Source organism: Piliocolobus tephrosceles, chromosome 1 (genome assembly GCF_002776525.5).
Source record: "Piliocolobus tephrosceles isolate RC106 chromosome 1, ASM277652v3, whole genome shotgun sequence".
In the NCBI taxonomy this organism is placed as follows: domain Eukaryota; kingdom Metazoa; phylum Chordata; class Mammalia; order Primates; family Cercopithecidae; genus Piliocolobus; species Piliocolobus tephrosceles.
Window position 1 is genome coordinate 127,321,657 of NC_045434.1, and position 17,386 is coordinate 127,339,042.

At 41.5% G+C, this 17,386-nt stretch overlaps 1 pseudogene; it reads right to left on the reverse strand.

Moving 5' to 3' along the window:
• Positions 1 to 295: 295 nt before the first annotated feature.
• LOC111555167 overlaps positions 296 to 17,386 on the reverse strand; it is a 55,522-nt pseudogene continuing 38,431 nt past the window's right edge.

Sequence of the window (17,386 nt, forward strand, 5' to 3'; positions counted from 1 at the left end):
ATTTGTCCTTTTGTGACTAGCTTATTTCACTTCGCATAATGTCCTCAAGGCTCATCCACGTTATAGCATATGTCAGAATTTCCTTCCCTTTTCTTGGCTGGGTACACGGGAATTTGGTAATGTTGTCTGACAAGGTCGGCTCCCTAGGTCTTTCCCCCTTTCAGGGTGTCTGGTGTAGAAACAATGAGGAGGGAGATTCTCATGTGGTGGAGTACTCTGTGGCAGGCACCTCTCAGCAACTAAAGGCTTCTCTCTTCCTCTCATGCTCTTGCTGGGGCTGGTGGTCTGGGGGCTCTTACTTCTTGGAAGCCATGTGGATCATGAAGGTTATCACTTTGTTGCTGTAGCCAAATTCATTGTCATACCAGGAAATAAGCCTGACAAAGAGGCTGTTAAGGGCAATGCCAGCCCCGGTGTTGAAGGTGGAAGAGTGGCTGTCACTGTTAAAGCTGAAGGAGACAGGCTGGTTCTCAGTGTGGCCCACGATGCCCCTGAGGGCCCCCTCTGATGTCGCTTCACCACTTCCTTGATGTCATCATATTTGGCTGGTTTCTCCAGAGAGCAGGTCAGGTCCATAACTGACACATTGGCGGTGGGGACATGGAAGGCCATGCCAGTGAACTTCCTGTTCTGCTTGGGGATGACCTTGCCCACAGCCTTGGCAGCACCGGTAGACACATGCAGGGATGATGTAATGGAGAGCCTCATGGCCATCACACCACAGTTTCCCAGAGGGGCCATGACAGTCTTCCGGGTGGCAGTGATGGCATGGACTGTGATCCCGAGTCGCTTCATGATGCCAGAGTTGTCACGGATGACCTTGGCCATGGGGTTAGGCAGCTGGTGGTGCAGGAGGCATTGCTGATGATCTTGAGGTTTTTATACTTCTTATGGCTCATGCCCATCACAAACATGGGGGCATCAGCAGAGGGGGCAGAGGTGATAACCCTTTTGGCTCCACCCTCTAAGTGAGCCCCAGCCTTCTCCATGATAGTGAAGATGCCAGTGGACTCCATAACATAATCAGCACCAGCATCATCCTGTTTGATTTTGGTGGGATCTCACTCCTGGAAGATGGTGATGGGATTTCTGTTTTCAGCCTTGATGGTGCTGTGGAACTTGCTGTAGGTGGAATCATACTAGAACCATGTGATTCCATAGTAGACCATGTAGTTGAGGTCATTGATGGTGATGATACCCATTTTGCCAGAGTTAAAAGCAGCTGTGGTGACCAGGCACCCAGTATGGCCAAATCCATTTACTTGTTTCAGGGACTGGCTGGCACCTCACTGAAGACTGGGGCATCCATTGACGGGAGGAGCTAAGAGGCTGAATTTCCTTCCTCTTTAAGGCTGAGTAATATTGTACTGAATACTTTACCTCACTGTTTTATCACGAGAAAACTGGATTTAGAGAGGTTAACTCATCCAAAATAACAGAATTAGTAAGAGAAAGAGCTAGGATTTGGGCCAAGGCAATCTGATTCCACAGTGCACCCTCATTTCCCTTGCATATCCCGATGCATGTAGGTTTAGGGCCTAGCACTGCACCTGGATCAGGATGGCTGTTGCAGAAAGGCATTCTATTGTTTTTGATTATCCAGCACTTCTTCCACAGCTTATCTTGATAACACAATTCCTCCTTTCCTTGAGAAACTCTGTCTTTGATTGTACCCTCATCCCCCCCATTACAAGGGGCAGAAAGCTGAACATGTTGCCCAGGCCAAGAAATCAGAGCCTTCCTTCCCTCCCCATTGCAGTGACAGAATCAGAAATAGTCACATGGGTGCAATCAGAGTCCTCCCTGGTGCTATGAGGAGATTGCGAGTCAGGGGTTGTAGGTGTTCATTTCAAAAACTTAGCAGGGAGATGGCAAGAAAGGTGGAGCAATATCTGATCTAGACATGTCTGAGGTTAGTTGTCTCCATCAACTTCCCTACAACGTGATTCCTGGTTTTTGCTTTTAAGCTAATTGGAATTGTGTGTCTGGAACTTGCAAAAGAAAGAAATCTGACTAATTCACTAGATCAAAAGGTCCTCATGGGAATGGAAAGGAAAAAACTAACAAGAGGTGTTGTGAAGCTGTGTGACGTGAAAAAGAGGAAAACATCGAGAGTCTTTCTGAGGTTCAGATACCTGGTAACCAAGAATATTGCTATTACGGAGAAGGTGGAAGAAGTTGCTACTTTGGGTAGAGCTAAAAGAGAAAGTTTCTGATACTCCCAAGAGTTCAGACTACTAGTTAGTTTCCAAAGGTAAAATGCCCGACCTCACTTATGTCTGCTAAGCACTTCATCCTCTTCCAGAATCTCAAACTCATTAGTGTGTCCAAGGTCTGATTGCGGTAGGGCTTTTGGACTCTGATCTTTATCCCCAACCTGCTCAGTAACCTGGTATGAATTCTCCTTCCAAATATAATTTATTCATTTATCTGCTCATTCATTAATTGAACACATGCTTGCTTATGTGTATAGAGGACCTATATGCCAGGTATTAAGCCTATATGCCATGGTACCTATGTGCCGGGTATTATGACAGGTACTAAGAACAGAGTGATGAGAAAATACATATGGTCCCCTATCTTTAAGAAGTTTGTAATCTAGTGGAGAAATCAGACATAGGATAGATTATCACCCACATGAATATAATTAAAAATTGTATTACATTCTATGAAAGTAATAGTGTTTAATAAGAGGTGTACGGGGGGATCTAATTCAGGTGGAGAAGAGTAGGATAATTAAGGGATAGCTTCTCTGGGAAGATAACATTCAAGCTAAGGTCAGGTCAGATGAGGTCAGCACTAAAATGAAAAAGAAAGGTAGAAACCAGAGGTGTTATTCTCACCCACCCACAAGAAACAAGTGATTCACCCACCAGGAATGTGAGACGGAGAGGCTTGAAACAGGTTTCTTTAAAGTGGAGCTGCTTAGGGCTCTTAGAGCAGGGACTGGCAAATAAATCAAGTATTGTAGGAACCTCACTGCCTGTTGCCCAGTCATCTCTCTGTGACTCTGCTCATGTATTCATCCGTTCACTCATGTGTTCAAGAAATAGTTATGGAATACCCACAAGTGAAGGGCATTATACTAAATGACGAGGCTTCAGGAGAAGCAAGACAGCTTCCAGCTCAGCTCTCAGCAAGAAGGAAGAAGTACAGGTGGGCCCACCTTCAGATAGCTCCAAGAGATGCCTAAGCCTTTCCCTTAGGGAATCTGTTGCACACTGGCATATATGTGCATGCTTCATAAAACTTCCATCTCTAGGCCCTAATGCCTAAAAGACTTGTACACTTTTTTCTTTTATAATTCAGAGAGTTAAATCTAGTTCTCCCAGTAGAGGCAAAGGTCCTCTCTACACATAAAGCTAAGAAAGAGATCACATGGGACAACATGGCAGGCTGACACCAAACACAGCGTGGCTGCCCAGTCCCTCCAGATAAACATAAGGAAAGGTCATCCAAACACAGGAAGACAGCCGTCCCCTTCCCTTTTCCTTTACCCCCTCCCCTTCCTCCCTCTGGCTCCCTTATCCCCAGAGGGTGGACCCAGCCTTTCCCAAAGTTTATTCTGAGAGCTCCAGGCTCCCACAGTGGAACGTGCTGTGGACATGGGAATACAACAGCCTAGCCAAAAGGGAGGACCAAAAGTATAAACTGAGATATTTAATAGATTTCTGTTCCCCCCCACTACCAAAAAAATTGTGGCAGAAATGCCTGGTACTACTGTTTTTACTGTCCTCGATATGTCAGCCCTTCCTAGGAGGTGGTCTTCTAAAGTTTATCGCATTTGTCAGCAAACACTTCACAGAGAAAAGTTAAGCGCTTTCTGAGGATTTCTGTGCCACTCACATAATCCACTAAACAAATGCAATAAATGTTAGGGAACAAAGTCCAGAAAGCCTTGCATTTCAAATGCCAGCAACGAGTTTAGCAAGAGTACAAGTAACACTAAAACTGAAGGAAAAAAATTAGAGGCTGAATTTCCTCTAAATTCACGATTGGAATTTTGTAAATAATAAGGAATCCCAGAGTCCATAAATAGAAAGTAATTTTATCTTTTACTGACAAAATGATATGCTGATCAAAACAGTGGTGAGAACATAAGCTTTGGATTTTACTTGCCACTTAGGAGAAAAAAACATTAATACTGCAGGATTATTTACCTTGATGATTATAAACCAGCATTTGTGATGAAATGTGCAGTACTAATTTCAAAACAGACCCAGTGTTTGGAAGCAAAGCATAATGGTGACCTTTCTCATTAGCTGTTGCCCAAACAAAGATATGTTCCAGCAATATCCGATGCTTCCTTCCTGCCAGGGCCTCCACCCAATGCAATTTAAAACTTGTGTTCCATCCAAACTAGAGCTGAGAATGTGGTGTTACAGCTGAGCTTCAGTAGCATTGTGTTTATAGTTTATTACTACTTTCTGAGTTTTTCAATGTTTTGTTTCCATAAATTTATTGCCATGAGTTGGATTTGCAAGATTAAGGGTGTGAAACCATATAAATGAACTTGTTATATACATATTTACTCTTCTACTTTTCCATCTTTCTATTTTTGTGTCAAATAGCATTATAGGTCCTTAAGCGAAAGAACAGAAATGTATCTCATTTCTCTTTGGTAAGTGTTTTAATGAATATATTGCAGGCAAAAACAAAACCAAAAACAACTTTTAAGGATCATGCCTATCTTGTTTTGTGTAAAATGCTATAAACACAAACCTAAAGAATCTGAGAAACAAAAAGAGAGAAATTGAGAGACCACTTTAATACAGGTAATCCTCATGTCTGTCATGTTCAATGCTCCTGCAATCGTTAAAAGTTGAAAATGGTCAAAGCCGAGGCAAGCTCCCATGGAACAACAAGTAATGAAGAACTTAGATGCTGAGCAAAGATCCAGGGCTCAATCTCTATAGAAAGACCATTAACACTTAGTACAGCTATAAATTATGTAGACCATTTATATTTTCTATAATGGGTATAATATTGTAATAGAAAAAAATTAAAGGCACATTATTTAAAATAATTTTGCCGCTTTATACTTGTGCAGTATAAAACTTTCTAAAGTATATGTACATAAGCCAGAAAGAGCTACTTACTAATCAATCCCATGAAAGTGTATTCAGGATGGTGCACTGTCACAATCTATAAGAATGACAAGTATTTAGAGTATCAATATTTGGCGCTGAGTATTATTTCATTTAACTCTAAAAATAAGCCAGCAAAATTCTTTTTATCATTACCATTTTGAAAATGGCATCTCAGAGAAAATCGATAGCTTTCTCAGAAGGAGCTTTATTGGCTCATGGAACTTGCAATTTAGAGGTAGTGCTGCCCCAGCTGGCTGTATTTAGAGGTTCATCACGTTATTTGGGCTCCGAGTTCAGCACCTCTAATGTTCTCTCAGCTCTGCCCTTTTCCGGGTGGTCATCGCATCCTCAGGCCAGCTCCCCTCATTGCTGCAGCTGTTCCAGGCCTCCCATGCTCATACCACATGCAACTCAGAGGAAGAAGGAGTCCCAACATTCCCAACAAGAACCCCCAAGTTCCTGATGAGACACTCTATGTCACATGCCCAGCTCTAACCAATAAGTTATTGAGACTAGGGAGATGGATGACTGACTAGTGTAACCCCCACTGGAACTATCTGCCCTTCCTTAACAACGTTGCTAAGAATGGAAGATCCCCTTTGTCCCCAGAGAAAATCTGGGCACTACTAAGAAAAAAGAAAGGGAAATGGGTAGTAGAACAGCAATAAGTGACTGCACAGTTCAGGACTTCATAGGAGTCGTGAGGATCAGATAACATTACGATAGAAGGCAGTTTGCATAGTGCCCAGCTCACATAAGTGCTCAAGAAGTGTTAGCTGTTGCCCTTGGAGGCATCACTAGAATGCTGCTTTTTAACGCTCATTAGCCATTACATAAAATCTTAAGAATTGAATAATATGTGTGACAAAAAAGTACTGAGACTTTTAACGAGCTCATTGCAACATGTACATACCATGAGTATTGTCATATAAAGCAGTCTTTCTGAGAGAACAAATGATCTGTCACATGCTGCTGCCAGGCTCAGCATGTTGTTTCACCTCTGCGATGGGTGTCTGCAGCTGCTGTCTTCTCAACACCCCTATTTTGCTTGGGAAAACTTCCTCTCACCCACCCCTTTGACACTGGAAAGCCTGTCAATTACAAGACTTCCCTCTCCTCCATGTCCTCTTCCTCCAGGGATGGTTACACAAATCAGACCTGGCCAAAACTTTCACCACTCTCATTCTCCCCCCACTATGTCTCAATAGATGTCTTCACAGACAAAACGAGATCCATAAAAAGCTGTCTGCAAATATAAACCATTTTCTACTACTTCTCTCTTCTCAGAATAACAAAGTTATGATTCCTATTTAAGTTCCATTCAACTATCTGAGACTTGAATCTCAGTCTCTCCCAACTTGTCAGAAATATGCATTATCAGTTTGCCCTGCTCTAGCTTGTGTCTCTAATCTCACTAGGCTGGATATCTCTCTGTTTGACTCTCCAGAGCAACTTTGCATCCTTCTCTACCCAGCTCTGTGTTGGGGGAGGCCAAAGTCTATATAAACTGCATCAACATACTTCTTTGTCCTCTACTTTCTGGTGGGGTTTGTCTACGGGGAAGCCCCAGCAAGGTACTTGAGAGAAAGAAGAGCGTGAGATAAGAGTACAGTAGTTCCCCCTGATCCAGGGGATATGTTCCAAGACCCCTAGTGGATGCCTGAAAGCAAAGATAGCATTAAACCCTGTATATACTATGTTTTTCCTATACGTACTTACCTATAACTTTTATCTTATAAATTAGGCACAGTAAGACTTTAACAACAATAACTAATAATAAAATAGAACAATTATAAAAATACACCAGCATCACCACTCTTGTGCTTTGGTGCCATTATTAAGTAAAATAAGAGTGACTTGAATACAAGCACTGCCATACCACCTCAACAGTCCATCTGCTAACTGAGAGAGCTACTAAGTGACTAGCGGGCAGGGAGCGTATACAGCTTGGATATGCCAGACAATGGGATGATTCACATCCCAGGCCGGATTGAACGAGATTTCATTGTGCTACTTGGCATAGTGCACAATTTAAAACTAATGAATTGTTTATTTTTGGAATTTTTCATTTAATATTCTTAGACTGTGGTTGACCATGGGTAACTGAAACCTTGGAAAGAGAAACCATGGATAAGGGGAACTACTATATTTATTCCTCTGCCTTCTTCCCAGAAAAGTCTTCTTGTTTCTTTTGGCCAAAGTCATTGTCCTCTCAAGACAGCCTTCTTCCAGGTTCTGGTAATTGCTCCTTCCCCTCATCCTTTCAAATCTAAGGTAACTGTTCCACTGTTTCTTGCTTCAGAGTTCTCTATGATCCTATTGGTTCTCTATATTTTTGTAACTGCACTGTCGTAGGTAGTTCCTTCCTCAAATATCCCAACGTGGAATTAGAAGATTCCACAATGTGTGGAGTTAGAATTTCACATTAGAATCAGAGTAGGTATTTCATCTGTTTTCTGCTGGCTGATACATTCTCCCTCTCCAATGGATTCATCGCGTCAACATACAAGCACGCGCAAGTATCCAAGATTCACAGATCATTAATCTTTTCCCGATATCTAGTTTTTTCTAGTCTATACTCTAAATTACTTCTTAGATCTTGTCATCAATTAGAATTGCTCCATTTCTGAAATCTTAAACTACAATTTAAATTGTACAATGTCTGAGTAAAATCTTCTTATCAATGTGTGTTTTTAATTGCATTAAAGTCACTAAGCCCCTTGATTCTTCTTCTACTTCACCCCAATTTCTCAGCTTCCTCTAGTTTTTATTTCCTTCTCTAGGTAGCCTAAAAACAAAGCCCCATCTTTTCAATCTTCTCTTGCTTAACACTCTCAATTCCATTCTTCCTCATTCTTCTATATACCCACTTGGCAAAATCCCAATCCTGGCGAACCCAACTATCCACCTTCTCTAACCTATACCTGATACTGATGAAGGTAGACCAGACATTTGTACAAATTGGTATCACTATTCTTTTAAGAGCTCCAACCTTACCTCCGATCCTTCTAGTTGGCCCTAGTCAACATGTTCTCCCTTTCCCCTAGTAATACAGTTTCAAACCTTCTTCATGAACTGAAAGGAGGGGTCTACATTTGTCATTTTACCTTTCTCACCTCTTTTCTCACCTTAATTCACTCCAATATCTTTTGGTCTCACTCTGTTCACTGAAGTTGCTTTTGCCACAGTTAGCAATAAGTTCTTAATTTCTCAAAATAATTGAATTTTCAGCCTTTGCCTATGTGGCCTCTCAAGGGCATTTGACACTGTTATCTGTTTTCTTCTCAAAACTCTTCATTTCTTGCCTTCCAGGATAATATTATTTTCTCAACTCCACTTATCTCTTGAATATTAGTATTTTCCAGGGTTCCATCATTTTCACTCCTCTTATCTTGTCATTTAATGATCTTGACATTTAGCCCTCTGCTCATCTTATCTAGGTGTTCTTATTCACTGCCAGTGGTCACTAGCATGAACAACCTATATTCCTATCATCACTAAGTCTAGCGGCCAAATTTTGCTCCAAAGTTCTAAAGTAATATATCCAATTGCTGGCCAGGTGTGGTGGCTCACACCTGTAATTCCAGCACTTTGGGAGGCCTAGGTCAAACAATCACTTGAGCCCCTGAGTGCGAGATCAGCCTGCTCAACACAGCAAGACAGTGTCTCTACAAAAAATAAATTTAAAAAATTAGCCAGGTGCTATGGCACATGCCTGTAGTCTGAGCTACTTCACTTGAGCCTGGGAGATGGAGGCTATAGTGGGCCACAGTGGCACTCTAGCCTGAGTAACAGAGCAAGATTTTGTCTCAAAAAAAAAAAAAAATATATATATATATATATATATATATATATATATATATATATATATTACATATACACACGTCTGTGTGTGTGTGTGCACATGTATGTATATATAATTGCTGATCCTTTTGGCTGTATGTCTGACCAATACCCACAACTCAATATGTTCCAAATTAAATGATTAATATTATCCATTCCACACTCTGCCTAAATCCTTCTCCTTTATTGAACAGCACCTGTGATATATGAAATATATGTTTGGTCTTCAGCCTATTTCTTGGCATACAACTCCTAAAACCCTTAGAAACTCTACATTGACATCTTTTTACACAGTAATGATTGACCAATGGCTGGCAGTCCCTAGATAGCTTCTGGTTGGGGGCTGGTCACCAGAAAGACCAATCCACGATTAGAGGATTGGGACTTTCAGCCTAACGCTCTAACTGGGAGAGGGCAGAGGGGCTGAAGCAAAGTTGATCACCAGTGGCCAATGGTTTAATAAATCATGCCTATGTAATGAAGCCTTCATAAAATCCCTGGAAGACTAAGTTTGGGAGCTTCCAGATAGCTGAACACATGGAAGTTCCTGGAGGGTTGCACACCCATGGAGGGCATGGAAGCTGTGCACCCTTTCCCTCACACCTCCTGGTATGCATAACTTCATCTGTATCTGTATTCATCTATTCTCACATTGCTATAAAGAACTGCTTAAGACTGGGTAATTTATAAAGAAAAGAAGTGGGTCACTTCCAAGATGGCCAAATAGGAACAGCTCCGGTCTACAGCTCCCAGTGAGACTGACACAGAAGATGGGTGATTTCTGCATTTCTAACTGAGGTACCTGGTTCATCTCACTGGGACTGGTTGGACAGTGGGTGCAGCCCATGGAGGGTGAGCCAAAGCAGGGCGGGGTGTTGCCTCACCCAGGAAGTGCAAGGGGTCGGAGGATTTCCCTTCCCTAGCCAAGGGAAGCAATGAATGGACTTTACCTGAAGGAACAGTACACTTCTGCCCCAATACTGTGCTTTTCCCATGGTCTTTGAAACTGGCAGACCAGGAGATTCCCTCCCATGCCTGGCTCGGTGGGTCCCATGCCCACGGAGCCTTGCTGCCAGCGCAGCAGTCTGAGATCAGACTGCCAGCGCAGCAGTCTGAGATCAACCTGGGACACTGGAGCTTGGCAGGGGGAGGGGCGTCTGCCATTGCTGAGTCTCGAGTAGGTGGTTCTATGCTCACAGTGTAAATAAAGCAGCAGGGAAGCTCAAACTGGGAGGAGCCCACCACAGCTCAGCAAGGCCTACTACTTCTCTAGATTCCACGTCTGGGGTTAGGGAATATCTGAACAAAAGGCAGCAGACAGCTTCTGCAGACTTAAGCGTCCCTGCCTGACAGTTCTGAAGACAGCAGTAGTTCTCCCAGCATGGCATTCGAGCTCCGATAACAGACAGACTGCCTCGTCAAGTGGGTCCCTAGAGACACCGCCCAGTAGGGACCAACAGACACCTCATACAGGTGCCACTCTGGGATGAAGCTTTCAGAGGAAGGATCAGGCAGCAATATTTGCTGCTCTGCAGCCTCCACTGGTGATACCCAGGCAAACAGAGTCTGCAGTGGACCTCCAGCAACTCCAACAGACCTGCAGCTGAGGGGCCTGTCTGTTAGAAGGAAAACTAACAAACAGAAAGGAACAGCATCAACATCAGCAAAAAGAACATCCATACCAAAACCGCATTTGTAGGTCACCAACATCAAAGACCAAAGGTAGATAAAACCACAAAGATGGGGAGAAACCAGAGCAGAAAGCCTGAAAATTCCAAAAACCAGAATGCCTCTTCTCCTCCAAAGGAACACAACTCCTTGCCAGCAAGGGTACAAAACTGGACAGAAAATGAGTTTGACGAGTTGACAGAAGTAGGCTTCAGAAGGTCAGTAATAACAAACTTCTCCAAGCTAAAGGACCATGTTCTAACCCACTGCGAGAAAGCCAAAAACCTTGAGAAAAGGTTAGATGAATGGCTAACTAGAATAACTAGTGTAGAGAAGAGCTTAAATGACCTGATGGAGCTGAAAACCGCAGTATGAGAACTTCGTGAAGCATACACAATCTTCAATAGCTGATTGATCAAGCAGAAGAAAGGATATCAGTGATTGAAGATCAAATTAATGCAATAGAGTGAGAAGACAAGATTAGAGAAAAAAGGGTGGAAAGAAATGAACAAAGCCTCCAAGAAATATGGGACTATGTGAAAAGACCAAATCTACATTTGATTGATGTACTTGAAAGTGACAGGGAAAATGGAACCAAGCTGGAAAACACTCTTCAGGATATTATCCAGGAGAACTTCCCCAACCTAGCAAGGCAGGCCAACATTCAAATTCAAGAAATACAGAGAACACCACAAAGATACTCCTCAAGAAGAGCGACCCCAAGAAACATAATTGTCAGATTCACCAAGGTTGAAATGAAGGAAAAAATGTTAAGGGCAGCCAAAGAGAAAGGTCGGGTTACCCACAATGGGAAGCCCATCAGACTAACAGTGAGTCTCTCTGCAGAAACCCTACATGCCAGAAGAGAGTGGGGACCAGTATTCAACATTCTTAAAGAAAAGAATTTTAAACCCAGAATTTCATATCCAGCCAAATTAAGCTTCATAAGTGAAGGAGAAAAAAAAAATCCTTTACAGACAAACAAATGCTGAGAGATTTTATGACCACCAGGCCTTCCTTACAAGAGCTCCTGAAGGAAGCACTAAACATGGAAAGGAACAACCGGTACCAGCCACTGCAAAACATACCAAATTGTAAAGACCATTGAAGCTATGAAGAAACTGCATCAATGAACAGGCAAAATAACCAGCTAGCATCATAATGACAGGATCAAATTCACACATAACAATATTAACCTTAAATGTAAATGGGCTAAATACCCCAATTAAAACACACAGACTAGCAAGTTGGATAAAGAGTCAAGACCCATCAGTGTGCTGTATTCAGGAGACCCATCTCATGTGCAAAGACACACATAGACTCAAAATAAAGGGATGGAGGAACCATTGACTGGAATAGTTTCAGAAGGAATGGTACCAGCTCCCCTTTGTAAAGGGCATTCAATTAGGAAAAAAGGAAGCAAATGAAAAGCAAAAAAAAAAAAAAGCAGGGGTTGCAATCCCAGTCTCTGATAAAAGAGACTTTAAACCAACAAAGATCAAAAGAGACAAAGAAGGCCATTACATAATGGCAAAGGGATCAATTCAACAAGAAGAGCTAACTATCCTAAATATATATGTACCCAATACAGGAGCATCCAGATTCATAAAGCAAGTTCTTAGAGACCTACAAAGAGACTTAGACTCCCACACAATAATAATGGGGAACTTTAACACCTCACTGTCAATATTAGACAGATCAATGAGACAGAAAATTAACAAGGATATCCAGGACTTGAAGTCAGCTCTGGACCAAGTGGACCTAACAGACATCTACAGGACTCTTCATCCCAAATCAACAGAATATACATTCTTCTCAGCACCACATCACACTCATTCTAAAATTGACTACATAATTGGAAGTAAAGCACTCTTCAGCAAATGTGAAAGAACAGAAATCACAACAAACTATCTCTCAGACCACAGTGCAATCAAATTAGAATTCAGGATTAAGAAACTCACTCAAAACCATACAACTACATGGAAACTCAACAACCTGCTCCTGAATGACTACTGGGTAAGTGACGAAATGAAGGCAGAAATAAAGATGTTCTTTGAAACCAATGAGAACAAAGACACAACGTACCAGAATCTCTGGGACACATTTAAAGCAGTGTGTAGAGGGAAATTTATAGCACTAAATGCCCACAAGAGAAAGGAGGAAGGATCTAAAATTGACACCATAACATCACAATTAAAAGAATTAGAAAAATAAGAGCAAACAAACTCAAAAGCTAGCAGAAGACAAGAAATAACAAAGATCAGAGCAGGGCTGAAGGAGATAGAGACACAAAAAAACCCTTGAAGAAAACGAATCCAGGAGCTCGTTTTTGAAAAGATCAACACAACAGGTAGACCACTAGCAAGACTAATGAAGAAGAAAAGAAGGAAGAATAAAATAGATGCAATAAAAAATGATAAAGGGGACATCACCACTGATCCCACAGAAATACAAACTACCATCAGAGAATACTATAAACACTTGAATAGACCAATAACAGGTTCTGAAATTGAGGCAATAATTAATAGCCTACCAACCAAAAAAAGTCCAGGACCAGACGGATTCACAGCAGAATTCTACCAGAGGTACAAAGAGGAGCTGGTACCATTCCTTCTGAAACTATTCCAATCAGTAGAAAAAGAGGGAATCTTCCTTAAATCATTTTATGAGGCCAGCATCATCCTGATACTAAAGCCTGGCAGAGACACAACAACAATAAAAAGAGAATTTTAGGCCAGTATTCCTGATGAACATTGACGTGAAAATCCTCAATAAAATACTGGCAAACCGAATCCAGCAGCACATCAAAAAGTTTATCCACCACAATTAAGTTGGCTTCATCCCTGGGATGCAAGGCTGGTTCAACATATGCAAATCAATAAACATAATCCATTACATAAACAGACCCAACAACAAAAACCATATGATTATCTCAATAGATGCAGAAAAGGCCTTCAACAAAATTCAACAGCCCTTCATGCTAAAAAATCTCAGTAAACTTGGTATTGATGGAACGTATCTCAAAATAATAAGAGCTACTTATGTCAAACCCACAGCCAATATCATACTGAATGGGCAAAAACTGGAAGCATTCCCTTTGAAAACTGGCACAAGACACGGATGCCCTCTCTCACCAATCCTATTCAACATAGTGTTGGAAGTTCTGGCCAGGGCAATCAGGCAGGAAAAAGAAATAAAGGGCATTCAATTAGGAAAAGAGGAAGTCAAAATGTCCCTGTTTGCAGATGACATGATTGTATATTTAGAAAACCCCATCGTCTCAGCCCAAAATCTCCTTAAGCTGATAAGCAACTTCAGCAAAGTCTCAGGATACAAAATCAATGTGCAAAAATCACAAGCATTCTTACACACCAACAACAGACAAACAGAGAGCTAAATCATGAGTGAACTCCCATTCACAGTGGCTACAAAGAAAATAAAATATCTAGGAATCCAACTTACAAGGGATGTGAAGGACCTCTTCAAGGAGGACTACAAACCACTGCTCAATGAAATAAAAGAGGACATAAACAAGTGGAAGAACATTCCATGCTCATGGATAGGCAGACTCAATATTGTGAAAATGGCCACACAGCCCAAGGTAATTTACAGATTCAATGCCATCCCCATCAAGCAATCAATGACTTTCTTCACAAAGTTGGAAATAACTACTTTAAAGTTCGTATGGAACCAGAAAAGAACCCACATTGCCAAGACAATCCTACTATAATCCAAACTATAATCCTATAGTTTGAAGCTTTATAGAACAAAGCTGGAGGCATCATGCTGCCTGACTTCAAACTATACTACAAGGCTACTGTAACCAAAACAGCATGGTACTGGTACCAAAACAGAGATATAGACCAATGGAACAGAACAGAGACCTCAGAAATAACACCACACATCTACAACCATCTGATCTTTGACAAACCTGACAAAAACAAGCAATGGGGAAAGGATTCTCTATTTAATAAATGGTGCTGGGAAAGCTGGCTAGCCATATGTAGAAAGCTGAAACTGGATCCCTTCCTTACACCTTATACAAAAATTAACTCAAGATGGATTAAAGACTTAAATGTAATACCTAAAACCATAAAAACCCTAGAAGAAAATCTAGGCTATATCATTCAGGACATAGGCATGGACAAGGACTTCATGACTAAAACACCAAAAGCAATGGCAATGAAAGCCAAAATAGACAAATGGGATCTAATTAAACTAAAGAGCATCTGCACAGCAAAAGAAACTACCGTCAAAGTGAACAGGCAGCCTACAGAATGGGAGAAAATTTTTGCAATCTACCCATCTGACAGAGGGCTAATATCCAGAATCTACAAGAAACAAACAAACGACCCCATCAAAAAGTGGGCAAAGGATATGAAGAGACACTTCTCAAAAAAAGACGTTTATGCAGCCAACATACATATGAAAAAATGCTCGTCATCTCTGGTCATCAGAGAAAGGCAAATCAAAACCACAGTGAGATACCATCTCACGCCAGTCAGAAAGGGGATCATTAAAAAGTCAGGAAACAACAGATGTGGGAGAGGATGTGGAGAAATAGGAATGCTTTTACACTCTTGGTGGGAATGTAAATTAGTTCAACCATTGTGGAAGACAGTGTGGATCAATGATCTAGAACTAGAAATACTATTTTACCCAGCGATCCCATTACTGGGTATACACCCAAAGGATTACAAATCATGCTACTATAAAGACACATATACACGTATGTTTATTGCAGGACTATTCACAATCACAAAGACTTGGAACCGACCCAAATGTCCATCAATTATAGACTGGATAAAGAAAATGTGGCACATATACACCACGGAATACTATGCAGCCATAAAAAAGGATGAATTTATGTCCTTTGCAGGGACATGGATGAAGCTGGAAACCATCATTCTGAGCAAACTATCACAAGGACAGAAAACTAAACACCGCATGCTCTGATGCATAAGTGTGAGTCGAACAGTGGGAACACATGGACACAGTCAACAGAACATCACACACCAGGGCTTGTTGTGGGGTGGGGTGCTAGGGGAGGGATAGCATTACGAGAAATACCTAATGTAAATGATGAGTTGATGGGTGCTGCAAACCAACATGGCACATATATACCTGTGTAACAAACCTGCAACTTGTGCACATGTACCTTAGAACTTAAAGTATAATAATAATAATAATAGTAAAAAAGATTTAATTGACTCACATTTCCAGATGGCTGAGGGGGCCTCAGGAAACTTACAATCATGGTAGAAGCAAAAGGGGAAGCAAATAACTTCTTCATACGGTGACAGGAATGACCCAGCTAGAAAGAGCAGGGAAAACTGCCTTATAAAACCATCAGATCTCATGAGAATTTACTCACTATCATGAGAACACAATGGGGGAAACCACCCCCATGATCCAATCATCTCCCTCCCTCAACATGTGGGGATTATAATTCCAGATGAGATTTGGGTGGGGCCACAGAGCCAAACCATAACAGTATTCTTTGTAATCTCCTTTATAATAAACCAGTAAATGAAAGTGTTTACCTGAGATCTGGGAGCCACTCCAGCAAATTAATCAAACTCAAAGAGGGTAGTGGAAACCTCAACTTGAGCCAGTCAATCAGAAGTTCCAAAGGCCTGGACTTGTGACTGTTGTCTGATGGGTGTGGCAGGATGTCCTGGGGACTGAGCCCTTAACCTGTGGGATCTAATGCTATCTCCAGGTTGATAGACTCAGAATTGAATTGGAGGACACCCAGTGACTGTGATTGTTGTGTGAGAGCAGAGGAAAATTCAGTTTGTTTTTCCACATTTACCACATCATATTCCACTTTCTCAGTCACTGGAACCCAACTTTTGAGATCATCTTTGACTCCTAACGTACCAATTCATCTGATCACCAAAGACCTTGTTTATTCTATTTCCTTCTTAATTTTTCTGAAATCTGTTCATCCTCTCTGTTTCTTCTGACCTCACTTTTAAAATTTATTTATTTTTGAGACAGGGTCTCACTCTGTCGCCCAGGCTGGAGTGCAGTGCATGATCTCAACTCACTGCAGCTTCAACCTTCCAGTCTCAGGTGATCCTCCCACTTCAGTCTCTCAAGTAGCTGGGACTACAGGTGTGCATCACCATGCCTGGCTAATTTTTGTATTTTTTGTAGAGATAGAGTTTCACCATGTTGCCCAGGCTGGTCTTGAACTCCTGGTCTCAAGTGATCCTCCTGCCTTCGCCTCCCAAAGTGCTGGGATTATGGGCATGAGCCACCATGCTCAGACTAAATTTTTTTCTTTTTTTCAATCCATAGGATATGTTATGGGTTGAATATTTGTGCCTTTCCCAAATTCATATGTTGAAGCCCTAAACCCCTAATGTGACTGTTTTTTTAGGCTATAATTACAGTTAAATGAGGTCATAAGAGTGGGGCTGGTAGGATTAGTGGCCTTATAAAAAGAAGAAGAAATCTTTCTCTGCCATGTGAGGGCACAGCAAGAAGGCAGCCATCTGCAAGCCAGGAAGAGGACCCTCAACAGACACTGACCATGCTGGCACCCTAATGTAAGACTTCCAGCCCTCATAACTGTGAAGAAGTAAATTTCTATTCTAAGCTACTCAGTCCATAATATTTTATTAGGGTAGCCCATGCTGACTAAGACAGTGTATTACTTGCTGTCTCCTAGAACAAGTCATGTTCTTTCAAACTGTTTTGTCTCTGTGTCCTCGCCTTTCCACCAACTGCTCACTGGGGCTTGAATGTAGTTCTTTTTTTTTTTTTTTTTTTTTTTT